This window comes from Ursus arctos, unplaced genomic scaffold, assembly GCF_023065955.2.
Source record: "Ursus arctos isolate Adak ecotype North America unplaced genomic scaffold, UrsArc2.0 scaffold_24, whole genome shotgun sequence".
Lineage (NCBI taxonomy): Eukaryota > Metazoa > Chordata > Mammalia > Carnivora > Ursidae > Ursus > Ursus arctos.
In genome coordinates, this window is record NW_026622919.1 from 17852130 (window position 1) to 17863475 (window position 11346).

Below are 11346 nucleotides of genomic sequence, written 5' to 3' on the forward strand. Positions count from 1 at the left end.
CTTTCAATTAAGAGGGATAGACCATGGGCTGTTCTCTCCTCACAGCAGTCATGGTAACTACATAACTAGAAATCTAACTATTTCATAACTGTGGATAAATTTTTTCAAAGATTTATTTATTTATTTGAGAGAGGGAGAGTAGGGGTGAGGGCAGAGGGAGATGCAGTGAAAATCTTAAGCAGATTCCTTGCTGAGCATAGAGCCCAACACTGGGCTCGATATCATGATGCTGAGATCATGACCTGAGCCAAGAGTTGACGCTCAACCAACTGGGCCACCCAGGTGCCCCATGGATAAATTTTTAAGCAGCCCTCTTTGCAACGCTGCATTCCTGAGAGGAGGTGGCATATCTTTGAGGCTCAGTGGAATTGGATGGAATAGGGATGGAGAATAGACCTAAAGCCTTCATATGTGGGGACAATATGGCTAAGAGTGGAGTCTCCCACCCGTTTTTTTGTTTTAGTTTATATTTTTGTTTTTATTTTTATTTTTTTTTAAGATTTTATTTATTTACTCAACAGAGAGACAGCCAGCCAGATAGGGAACACAAGCAGGGGGAGTGAGAGAGGAAGAAGCAGGCTTCCAGCAGAGGAGCCTGATGTGGGGCTCAATCCCATAATGCCGGGATCATGCCCTGAGCCGAAGGCAGACGCCTAATGACTGTGCTACAGGTGCCCCTGTTTTTGTTTATAGATTTGCTGGAGATCATACTCTTTATTTTATTTTTTTTCCCAAGCAAGTTCTCAAAAATTGGTTAAGGACTCAGAATTGTTTCTCTCCATGGAAATCTTTAGTAAAAGGTGAAATATTTATGCCATCTGAAGAGAAACCAGAGTATGGAGATCATACTTTCTAATGCGGTACCTACCAATGGTGAGAACCTTACATTAATGCTCACAAAAGCCATTTGAGAGCACTAAGCCATGAGTATGACTCTGAAACAACATACTTTCGTATAAACTGCTGGGTTTTTCGTCCCCACTAAATGTATGTGCATATAATATAAAAAACAACCATTTGGGGGCGCCTGGGTGGCACAGCGGTTAAGCGTCTGCCTTTGGCTCAGGGCATGATCCTGGCGTTCTGGGTTCGAGCCCCACATCGGGCTCCTCTGCTATGAGCCTGCTTCTTCCTCTCCCACTCCCCCTGCTTGTGTTCCCTCTCTCGCTGGCTGTCTCTATCTCTGTCGAATAAATAAATAAAATCTTTAAAAAAAAAAAAAAAACAACCATTTGATTTAGGAAACCTAGTTAGATTTACTACAAGAAGAAAAATAACAATCTCTTGAACTGAACATCAAAGTCAGTTATTTGCTTTTGTAAGAGTAGCTTAGACCAAGACACTCGTACCAAAATTTTCCACCTTTTTTTTTTTTTTTAGGGAGAACATTCTTCTTCTCTCCATATTTTTACTCTCTTTCATTGTCCCTGAAACTTTTCCACTTTTTAATGGGTTGATATTTTATTGGCATACCTAACTTTATTTTTGTCCGTTGAGTAAATTCTACCAATTACAGAGCTGTTTTGGTGCTGTACAGATAAAATCCCCAAATCAACAGTAGTTGGAGGGCCTTGTGTGGTCTGGTTTTGTCTGGCCCTTCGGAAGGCTTTTGCACTTCTCTAACTGAGGTAAAAGGAGAATTTCATCTGATTAGCCCGGGTGGGGAGCTGTGTTCCCTACTAGTCAGAGACGCTTCATGATCTTCGAAAGGAGTTATAGGGATTGCGGTGATGTGGTTTGCAGGTCGCCTCACTGGATATTAAGAGCAAACCATGCCTGGAGAGTTCGACTGTTTCTGTTTACCCAGCACTTCCAGCCTCATACACCCCCCATCTTGATTATTTATTTTTTGTTGTTTAAGCTTTCTTTTTGGCTTTAAGGAAAATGTCAAATGTTGAGGGAACGGGTGTTGTTTGGGTCACAACTTTGACATATTCTTTGACCAGTGCACTATTAGAAAACATGGGCAGAAATTCCTCATGCTGGGAGCAGTTACTAAAAAAACCCAACTTAAAAAAAATATATACATTTTATGTTAATTTCCACTTCTTAAATATTTTTTTTCAGTTTGAAAAGATAATACTGCTTGCGGAGAGGTTAAACAATATAGACTAGGTTCAAGAAAAAAGAAAAAGTCCCTAGAAATCCCACCATGCTGGCACAGACTTCAGTCTCTCTCTTCCGTATATATGTGTATACACATGCAGGAGCATAACGGAAAGCACATGGCATAACTAATTTTCCTTCCACATCACAAATAGAAACACTGGGGCATAATTTAACATGGTAATGATAAATATTAAATGGTGCTCAAAGATTTTTAGTTTTAATTTCTGTCCTGACAGTTGTGAAATTATAGTTATATAGATGAGTTCATGCACTGTCATATTCATGTACATCTTTGTGTGTCTGTCTCTATTACATTTAGGGTGGTTATAAAAATTCCCTCCTTTGGGGCTTTTGGTTATTACTTTGGGGTTTTTTTGGGCAAATATTATAAGGGTTGCTTAGTGCCTGAGTTGTGAAGGGTCTGCCTTCGGCTCAGGTTGTGATCCCAGGGTCCTGGCATTGGGCTCCAGCTCTGCTCAGTGGGGAGCCCGTTTCTCCCTCTCCCACTCCCCCTGCTTGTGTTCCCTCTCTTACTGTCTCTCTCTCTGTCAAATAAATAAATTAAATCTTAAAAAAATTTTTTTAAAAAGGAAAATATAAGAGAGATGGGGGGTATGTTGTGATGTGTACCTGCCATTTTCAACAGACAATATTTTATGGAGATCTATCTGTAGACTTAGAAGGAGATTATGTATATATAATATATAATACATTATATAATAATATATATGATATAATATATATTCTTTTGATGTATTCCCTGATGGAAATTTTCTATAATTTGTAATTAATCTTCCAATTTGTTGTATTTGATCGTAAAAGTAATATAAGCTTGCTTTAAAGCATTTTAAAACACTACAGAGCAATTGATGAATTATTGAACTCTACATCTGAAACTAATGATGTACTATATGTTGGCTAATTGAATTTAAATAAAAACAAAATAAAATAAAATAAAATAAACTACTACAGAAATCTACAAAGTAAAATGTAAGTTTCTTCCCCCTATTTTCTCCACTCCCTTCTAAGAGTATCTGCTATTACTATTTGGTATGTTTCCTTCCAGACTTTTTCACTTTGGATACAAACAAAAGTAAGCAATATGGTTTTTAATTTTTTTACAAAAATGAGTTCATACTACAGTATAATATGGTTCTTCAACACTCTTTTTAACCAATATGTCGTGATACATTATAAAAAAAAATTTTTTTTTTTTGGAAGGAGAAGAGGGACAGAGAAGAGAATCTTAAGCAAGCTCCACGCCCAGCACGGAGTGGGACGCCAGGCTCCATCTCACAACCCTGAGTTCATGACCTGAGCTGAAACCAAGAGTAGGACGCTTAACCGACTGCACCACCAGGTGCCCCCAAAGTATGTATTTTTTGAAATGACTGCATAGTATTCCAGTAGTATGGACCTGCCTTCTGTTGACTAACATTTAAGGGTTTTTTCCCAATTTTTCCCTATTATTTTTGTTCACTTGTCTTATGAAGAGTAAGTTCATTTAATATGTTGATACATGAGACAAAATGCCCTCCAAGAAAGTTATACTATTTTATACCTTTACCAAAAATGCTGAGAGGATCTGTTCTCTGGGTATCATATATATTTATATCTTCACCAATTTGATAAACAATAAATACAATCTCCTTGTTGGTTTTATTTATATTTCTTTAATTGATAATGAAGTTAAACATATTATCATATGTCTATTGACTATTCATCTTTTATCAACTATCCATTCTTATGCTATTTTCAATAGAAGTAATTGACTTTCTCTTATTAACTTGTAAAAGTTCTTTGGATATTGGAGAAGTCAGTTGTCTATCATAAGAGTTGCCAGTCTTTTCCCAATTTATGTGTCTTCCAACCTTGTTTGTGGTAATGCTTTGCCGTACAGAACACACAAAAGTTGCTTCTGTTTGTGTGTTTTACGTGTGTAGTCAGATTTATCAATCTTTTCCTTTTTGGTTCCAGGGCTTCATGTCAAACCTATAAAAATCCCTTGTCACCCCAGGATTATACAAAGCACTATATTTTCTTTCTAGAACTCTCATGCTTCCGTGCTTCTACATTTATTTCTTTAATCCATCTGGAATTCATTTTGGTATAAACTATGAGGTAGAGGTCTAACTTTATTTTTTTCTGAAATAGTTAGCCACTTGCTCTAACAGCCTTTATGAGCAATCTATCTTGCCCCACTGATTTCAACTGTCTAATTTAGTGTATACTAATTTCCCAAATACACTTGAGTCTACTTTTGGGTTCCATTGTGTTCCCTTGATCTGTCATGTATTCCTGTGTCAATAACACATTGTTTTAATTTCTGTAGCTTAAAGATATTTTCTAATATCTGGTAGGATTACTCCTTTATTTTTTTTTTTTAAGATTTTCTTTATTTATTTGAGAGACAGCACAAGCCGGGTAAGGAGCAGAGGGAGAAGCAGACTCAAGTGGGATGAGGGGCAGAGGGAGAGAGAGAAGCAGACTCTCTCCTGAGCAGGGAGCCCGACATGGGGCTTGGTCCCAGAACCCCAGGATTATGACCTGAGCTGAATGCAGATGCTTAACCGACTGTGCCATCCAGGCGCCCTGGATTACTCCTTTAAAAATATTTTTATTTCCACAGGAGTTTTTTTTTTTTTTAAGATTTATTTATTTGAGAGAGAGCAAGAGAATGAGAGAGCAGTGGGGAGAGGCAGTGAGAGAGGGAGAGAATCTTTTTTTAAAAAAAGATTTTTTTTGGGGGGGTGGGAATGAGCGGGAGGGGCAGAGGAAAAGGGAGATAGAATCTGAAGCAGACTCCATGATGAGAGTGAGACCAACGCTGGGCTCAATGTCATGACCCGGAGATCATGGCCTGAGCCAAAATCAAGAGTCAGATGCTAAACTGACTCAGCCACCCAAGTGCCCCTAAAGTTAACCATTTTATTTTTTTATTTTTATTTATTTATTTATTTATTTATTTATTTATTTATTTATTTAAAGATTTTATTTATTTATGTGACAGAGAGACAGCCAGCGAGAGAGGGAACACAAGCAGGGGGAGTGAGAGAGGAAGAAGCAGGCTCACAGTGGAGGAGCCCGATGTGAGCTCGATCCCAGAACGCCGGGATCACGCCCTGAGCTGAAGGCAGACGCTTAACCGCTGTGCCACCCAGGCGCCCCTAAAGTTAACCATTTTAAAGTGAACAATTCAGTGGCATTTTGTACATTCACATTGTTGTACAACCATCACTTCTGTCTGGGTCCAAAACATTTTCATTACCCTAAAAGGAAATGTCATATCCACTCAGCGGTTTTTCCTCATTCACCCCCAACACACAAATTTTTTAAAAGATTCATTTATTCATTTTAGAGAAAGAGAGCGGAGAGGGAAGGGCAGAGGGAGAGAGAGAATCTCCAGCAGACTCCCGCTGAGCATGAAGCCCCATGTGAGGCTCAATCCCACCACCCTGAGATCCTGACCTGAGCTGAAATCAAGAGTTGACGCTTAACCGACTGAGCCACTCAGGTGCCCCAGCACACAAATATTTAACACAAAAAATTGTACTTTTATTATAAAATCGCAGGCTTCAGATCCACCATGTATAAGGAAGATTAAAATTCAAGTCCAAGTTCAGAATTCTAGAGGAGGCTTTCCTTATTAAGGCCATTCCCCAGCACGCCTCTGTATCCCCCATGCTTACTTCTGCATCCCCGGTAGCCCAAGACTTGACTTGGAGTCTTTTAATCTACTGCTAAATTGCTTTGTGATTTTTCTTAAGCTTCTGCGACTTGTGTTATGTCTCCTCAACAACGTTGTAAACCTGCTACTTTTTTTTTTTTCTCCAGTCCACCCTCATAACATCTGGTACTGGCTTTACGCGGTCACAGGCTCATTAAATTATTGTTGACTGACTGTTATCAAAACTTCCATATTGGACTCAGTGGGGTGTCAGAAGACCGCCTGGGGTGTGATTTAAACGGGAATGAGGAGGGAATTCAACACACGGCATTTTACTTTCAGATAATATACTACTCCCTGCTATTTATTAAGTGCCTGTTAATTGTCCTGTCGTACACATTGCCTCATTGAAAATGCTTACAATAATCTTCTGGGGTCCAGGTTTTCTGAGTTAAGTAATTTGCCTAAAGTCTCTGGGCTTAATGTCAGATCCAAGCTTGAACCCAGGTTTGGGTTCCACACAGCACCTTCCACCATGCTTCCTTGTCTCCATGTCATCTCTCCGACTAGGGCTGCCCATCATGTTATCCCAGCTCATGCTTTTACTCTTACTGTTATAGTCAGGTTTGCCCTGAGGGAATACCTAAGCCCTCCTGCTGAAGTATTCAATGAAATACTCATGAAGCACCAAAGAATTATTGTTTCTCTCCCAACCTTACTTCATGCCCTGGCCCAGCTGTCAAGGATCAAGTTCATTCCTGGCTTTATTATGTTCTGTGTTCTGGATGGGGTCCCATGCTGGCGAGCCCAGGTGTTATAACTGTCACCTTGGCTAGAGCTGGAGCTGGTGTGTGGAGTTGAAGCCAGGTGCAGTGTCCACCCTAAGGATGGGAGACAACATTTTCCTAAAGAGGACAATCCCAGTGGGTGCCTGGAAGCTCTATCTGTTCCCAATCTCCCCACAGGTGACATCTCCCTCTTTACTGCTAGAAAATGTGTGAAGCTTGGAGATGTCAGAGAGCACTTTGGAGAAATTTAGTGTAAATGAAATCGGAAACATATGGATTGGCTTTCCTGCAGAGCAGTCTCACATTTTAGAGTAAAAAGGAGAATATATGGGACAAAGAACCAGCTGGGCTTTTAAGTATGGCATGGTGGGGTTGGGGTACTTCCACAATATCTAATCTGTTGGGCACCCCAGCCCAACCTGCCGCTCCCAGCTGCAGAAAGACGGCCACCTCTGGGACGGTGTAGTCCTGGATCTGTGTTCTTGCAGGACAGAGGCCCTGCATTTGGAAATGGAAGGCGTGGATTCGTGATGCAGAAACGCCGCTTAGCAGCTCTCGCAACCTCTGTGACTGCACAAAACACTTGGTCCTAACAAATTTCTTCATCTGTTTTAAAAAAGCAGGGGCTTATTTAATGACAGCATCTTTGCTACCCCCTTGTATGGCTTTGTGACATCATGGTTCCAATTTGCTCTAAACTATTAAGCCATTATCATCATTTAGATGCATAATAAAGACTTTAGAGAGATAGTAAGTGATGATAATGAACAACGTAGGTCAAGTGGACTGACAATTTTTAAAATTGCTATAAGACCTCTCCTTCAAGGGGATGTTAGATAAGAACTCACATCAATAACTATTTTTATTCGATGACCCTTTCTCAGTCTGGATTCCTAGGTGACCTAGTCATTCATTTAGTAATAACAGGACCCAGTTCTCCCTGCTGAGTATGAGTGTGCTCTGGGGAGTGGGGGAGTGTGTAGAGCACTGGGGATAGGGATGAGCTGGAAGGAAGCTTAGGAATCATTAATTCCAATTTCCTCTTTTTCCAGATAAGGAGAATGAGGCCTAGAGAGACAAGGCAATTTGCCTGAGGCCACTCGGCTAAAGGCTGAGCTGGGGCTCAATCTCAGCTTTTAATTCTTAAACTCTAGTGATGGGATAAAAGAATACATGAAAATAAACTAATTGAAGAATGCTTTGAAAACATTATCAGATAGGTCACTTTGCACCCATTTTTCTTCTGTTCTCAGGGAATGCATAGATAGCTGATGCCTGATTGGTAAGTTAGGGAAGACTTGGCTCCCACAAAATCCTCATCAGCCCTCTTTACAGCCTCCAGTTGTCTTGCTTGCATGGAGGCATTTCTTAGATCTCAAGCTTTTGATGACAAGGAGTTGGAACTGGTCATCTGCAGTGAGCCACTGGCCTGGGTAGCTCCAAGTGTCTCTTCCCCATCCTCTCACCCTGGGAGATACACGGGCTGATTTCATTCCCAGAGGAATGACTAAGTAATCCTTGAACTCAGACCAGCATAGGGATAAATACTAGGAATACGCTCATGGTTACTTCTGTAAGCCTCAAAAAGCATCCCTGGCCAGGCAAGAGACAGGATGATAATGGAAAAACCATTGTCAAGTTATAAGAAACCCGCACCCTGAAATGGGTCTGGTCCTAACTGGGAAATCAACACCCCTTCCCCCTTGACTTCAAATAGTTTTGGCTGGATTTTTGCTGCTCTTTTCTGTTTGGGGGACTTCTTGACCTTTGAGGTGCAGCTCTCTGCCCAGTGCCTCACCTGTTGCTGTCCAGTTTCCCAGCCTGGGTTCCTGCTCTCTGACACTTGATTTCTCAGACTAGACTTGGTCTGTCTACCCACTTGGTCTTTCTGTCCTAGGACCCCTGAATTTGACCGCTTGCTTGCCTAACCCATGGTTCATTCATGCCTGCTCCTTCCATCCTTTACTGTCTACTCAGGCTATGAGTTTTTGTTCCCAGAACTGACTCGGCTGCCTTCCCTGCCTGCCCCTAACTCTGACCTCTTCTACCATGGAGCCTCGTTACTACTCCATTCCTGGGATGACTCTTCCCTGCCATACCCTCATCTGACATTCTCCATGCCTAACCCCCAAACGGACAAGAACATGAGACAACTATTTGCTGGGTACCTGCCTTCAGTATCATCCCCCAGGGTCATGTGGTGTCCTTACTGGGCTGTGGCTGCAGGACCTTGCCCATCTCTCATGGCCTGTGTCCCCTTCACATTAGCAAATCATCAATGGGAGAGTTTCATACCAGTTGTCTTGAGTGCAGCAAAGCTCCTCAGTCCTCCCAACTCTCCTGGATCTAGTGCTTGGCATGGGGGAAAACAGAACGAGGAGGATTCTCCCTAGCTATCCACAATGGCACCAAGAGGAGCAAAGGCATAACAAGCCATGTGGTACATTTAGAACAATATGTAAACTTCCCCCCCACCATGGCTCTCTGCTTTGCAGAAGCAGAATGTTTCAATGTCAAGATGTCTCTGAGAGGACACCAGCTAGAGGGGTATTGTAAGAACCTGAGATAGAAGGACAAGAACCTGAACTGGAAACATGGCAGTAGTGTAAGCACGAAGAGAAAGCAAGAGACAGGAGATCTTTTCATGAGAAAGAGCAACAGGACTTGGCAACTACACGGATGTAGGGAATAGAGAGAAGGATCAATCAATGCCAAGGCCGTTGGAACTGACCAGGCCCCTTGGGCACCTGCAGCTAACTGGTCTAAAATCTAACAGTTTTCATCTCCAAGCCAGTTCTTCCTCTGTTTCTCCCCATTTAATTCAGTGGATCTGACACTCCCTTCACTCTCCACCTTTGAAGTTCTGAAAGGTCTTTGACTCTATCCACAAGGTCTTCCTTAAATCCAGTATACCGCAGATCCTGCTGATATTTCCTTTACAATGTTTCTTCAAATCCACCCCCTTCTTTTATTCTAGTGCTCCCACACTGAGTTAGGGTCCCAGAGCATCTAGCCAGGACTTACCTCAGTTCTACCGTCAGTCTTCCTGCTTCAATCCATCCACACTCAGCTGCCATATAACCTTTCCAACACACTGCTTTAAACATGCTACCTCACTGCAAAAAAAATATATGCCCATGACTTCTGTCGTGTGGAAAATCATCTTACTGCGAAGGTAGCCCCCAAGTTCATGATCAGGTGAGCTATCCCTAAGGTCACAGAATAGGGGCACCTGGGTGACTCAGTTGGTTGGCATCTGCCTTCAGCTCAGGTGATGATCCCAGGGTCCTGGAATTGAGCCCACATCAGTCTCCCTACTTGGCAGGAAGGCTGCTTCTCCCTCTCCGCTCCCCCTGCTTGTGCTCTCTCTCTCTGTCAAATAAATAAATAAAATCTCTAACAAAAGAAGAGAAAGGATCATGCTCAATGCCCAAATCACATGGTTTATTAAGTCAAATTAAAACATACAGCAAGAAACAATGGAAAGGGATGGGACTACTTTATCAACTTAGGGTAGGGTACAAGCAGGGTGGAAGGAACACACTACCTGAATTTGGGGTGTGCAATGTGTATGTATTCTGGATTTCTCTCTGCTACATCAGGCTTCTCTGCTGAAATTACAAGGACCAGCGTTGACATTCAAAGAAGGGGACCCACAGATGGAAGGTGCCCTGGGCCGATGGCAGACGTAGGAAGGAGTGTGCGGGGCCATAGCTGTAACTTGCTAATTAGCTTCCTGGGCAGCCATGAGTATATGTGTCTATCTTGGGCAGAGTACACAGGGACCATACGAGAATAGATGTCACCAAAGTGTCATATGAAAACCTCATGAATATTGAGTGCCCTTGTCCATTGAGTCTATCCTGAGTATTAGTGCCTTTGGTATATTTAGTGCCTTATGTGCCTTATGAGGGTTTAGGACGTCATGAATACTTCGTACCTTTTATGCAGTTAGCACGCCATGACTATTTAGTGCACAAGTGCCTCGTGAACCTTAGGTATCTCTTCTTAGTCCTAGCCACACATGCCCCACCTTCCCTTTGCCCACAGTGCTGTAAACTCCTGGTCCACCCCTGCTGCCCCAAATCTGCTCCTCCTTCAGTTTTTCCTATCTCCAAAATGGCATTTCCAGACCTCAGAGTGAACCTTGACAAAAACCCTGCTTATCCTCCTGATAGCCAGTTCATGCTCATGACCTCACCTCGCTACTCCCGAGACACATGTCCATCCCCGCCCCCGCCAGCCTTCCGAGGTGACTGCAGTTTGCTGCTGCCTTCCACTCCAGGCCACTCAGTCCTCCTCCACGCAGCATGCCAGCGTGATCTTTCTCAGACTTCAGTTGGATTATGTCACTGTCTTGCTTAAAACCCGTCACTGGATCCTTTTGTAGTTCATAAGCGTGATGATTGGGTGTTCACGCCGTTGTGTGACATGTGCCTCCCTCAAACCTTGTTATGACCTCAGCACATTACCTGTCTGACGTAAAGAAAACAAACAAACAAACAAACAAACAGACAGACAGACAAACACCCTGTCACTGGTTTCTCATTGCACTGAGGATCGACTCCAAAGTTCTTAATATGTTGTATGTGGATCCCCGCAGTGTGGCCAGTCCCAGTCCCTAGCCTCACCGCACCCTCCTTCATAAGGCTCCTCCAAATGGTCCCTAGTTTCTTCCTGCGGGCCTTTGTCTTTTCTATTTCTCTTACCTGGAATGCTCTTTTGCTAGGGCCTCTGTCTCACACACACACACACACACACACACACGCATGCACACACACC

At 42.5% G+C, this 11346-nt stretch overlaps 2 non-coding genes across 2 annotated transcripts; one reads left to right on the forward strand and one right to left on the reverse strand.

Annotated features, from left to right (window-relative positions):
• Nucleotides 1-724: 724 nt before the first annotated feature.
• Nucleotides 725-838, reverse strand: LOC113265693 (U5 spliceosomal RNA). Its single transcript, XR_003320102.1, has one exon. It is a non-coding gene; the product is annotated as a U5 spliceosomal RNA (small nuclear RNA).
• A 10104-nt stretch (nt 839-10942) lies between these two features.
• Nucleotides 10943-11046, forward strand: LOC113265720 (small nucleolar RNA U13). Its single transcript, XR_003320125.1, has one exon. It is a non-coding gene; the product is annotated as a small nucleolar RNA U13 (small nucleolar RNA).
• Nucleotides 11047-11346: the final 300 nt, after the last annotated feature.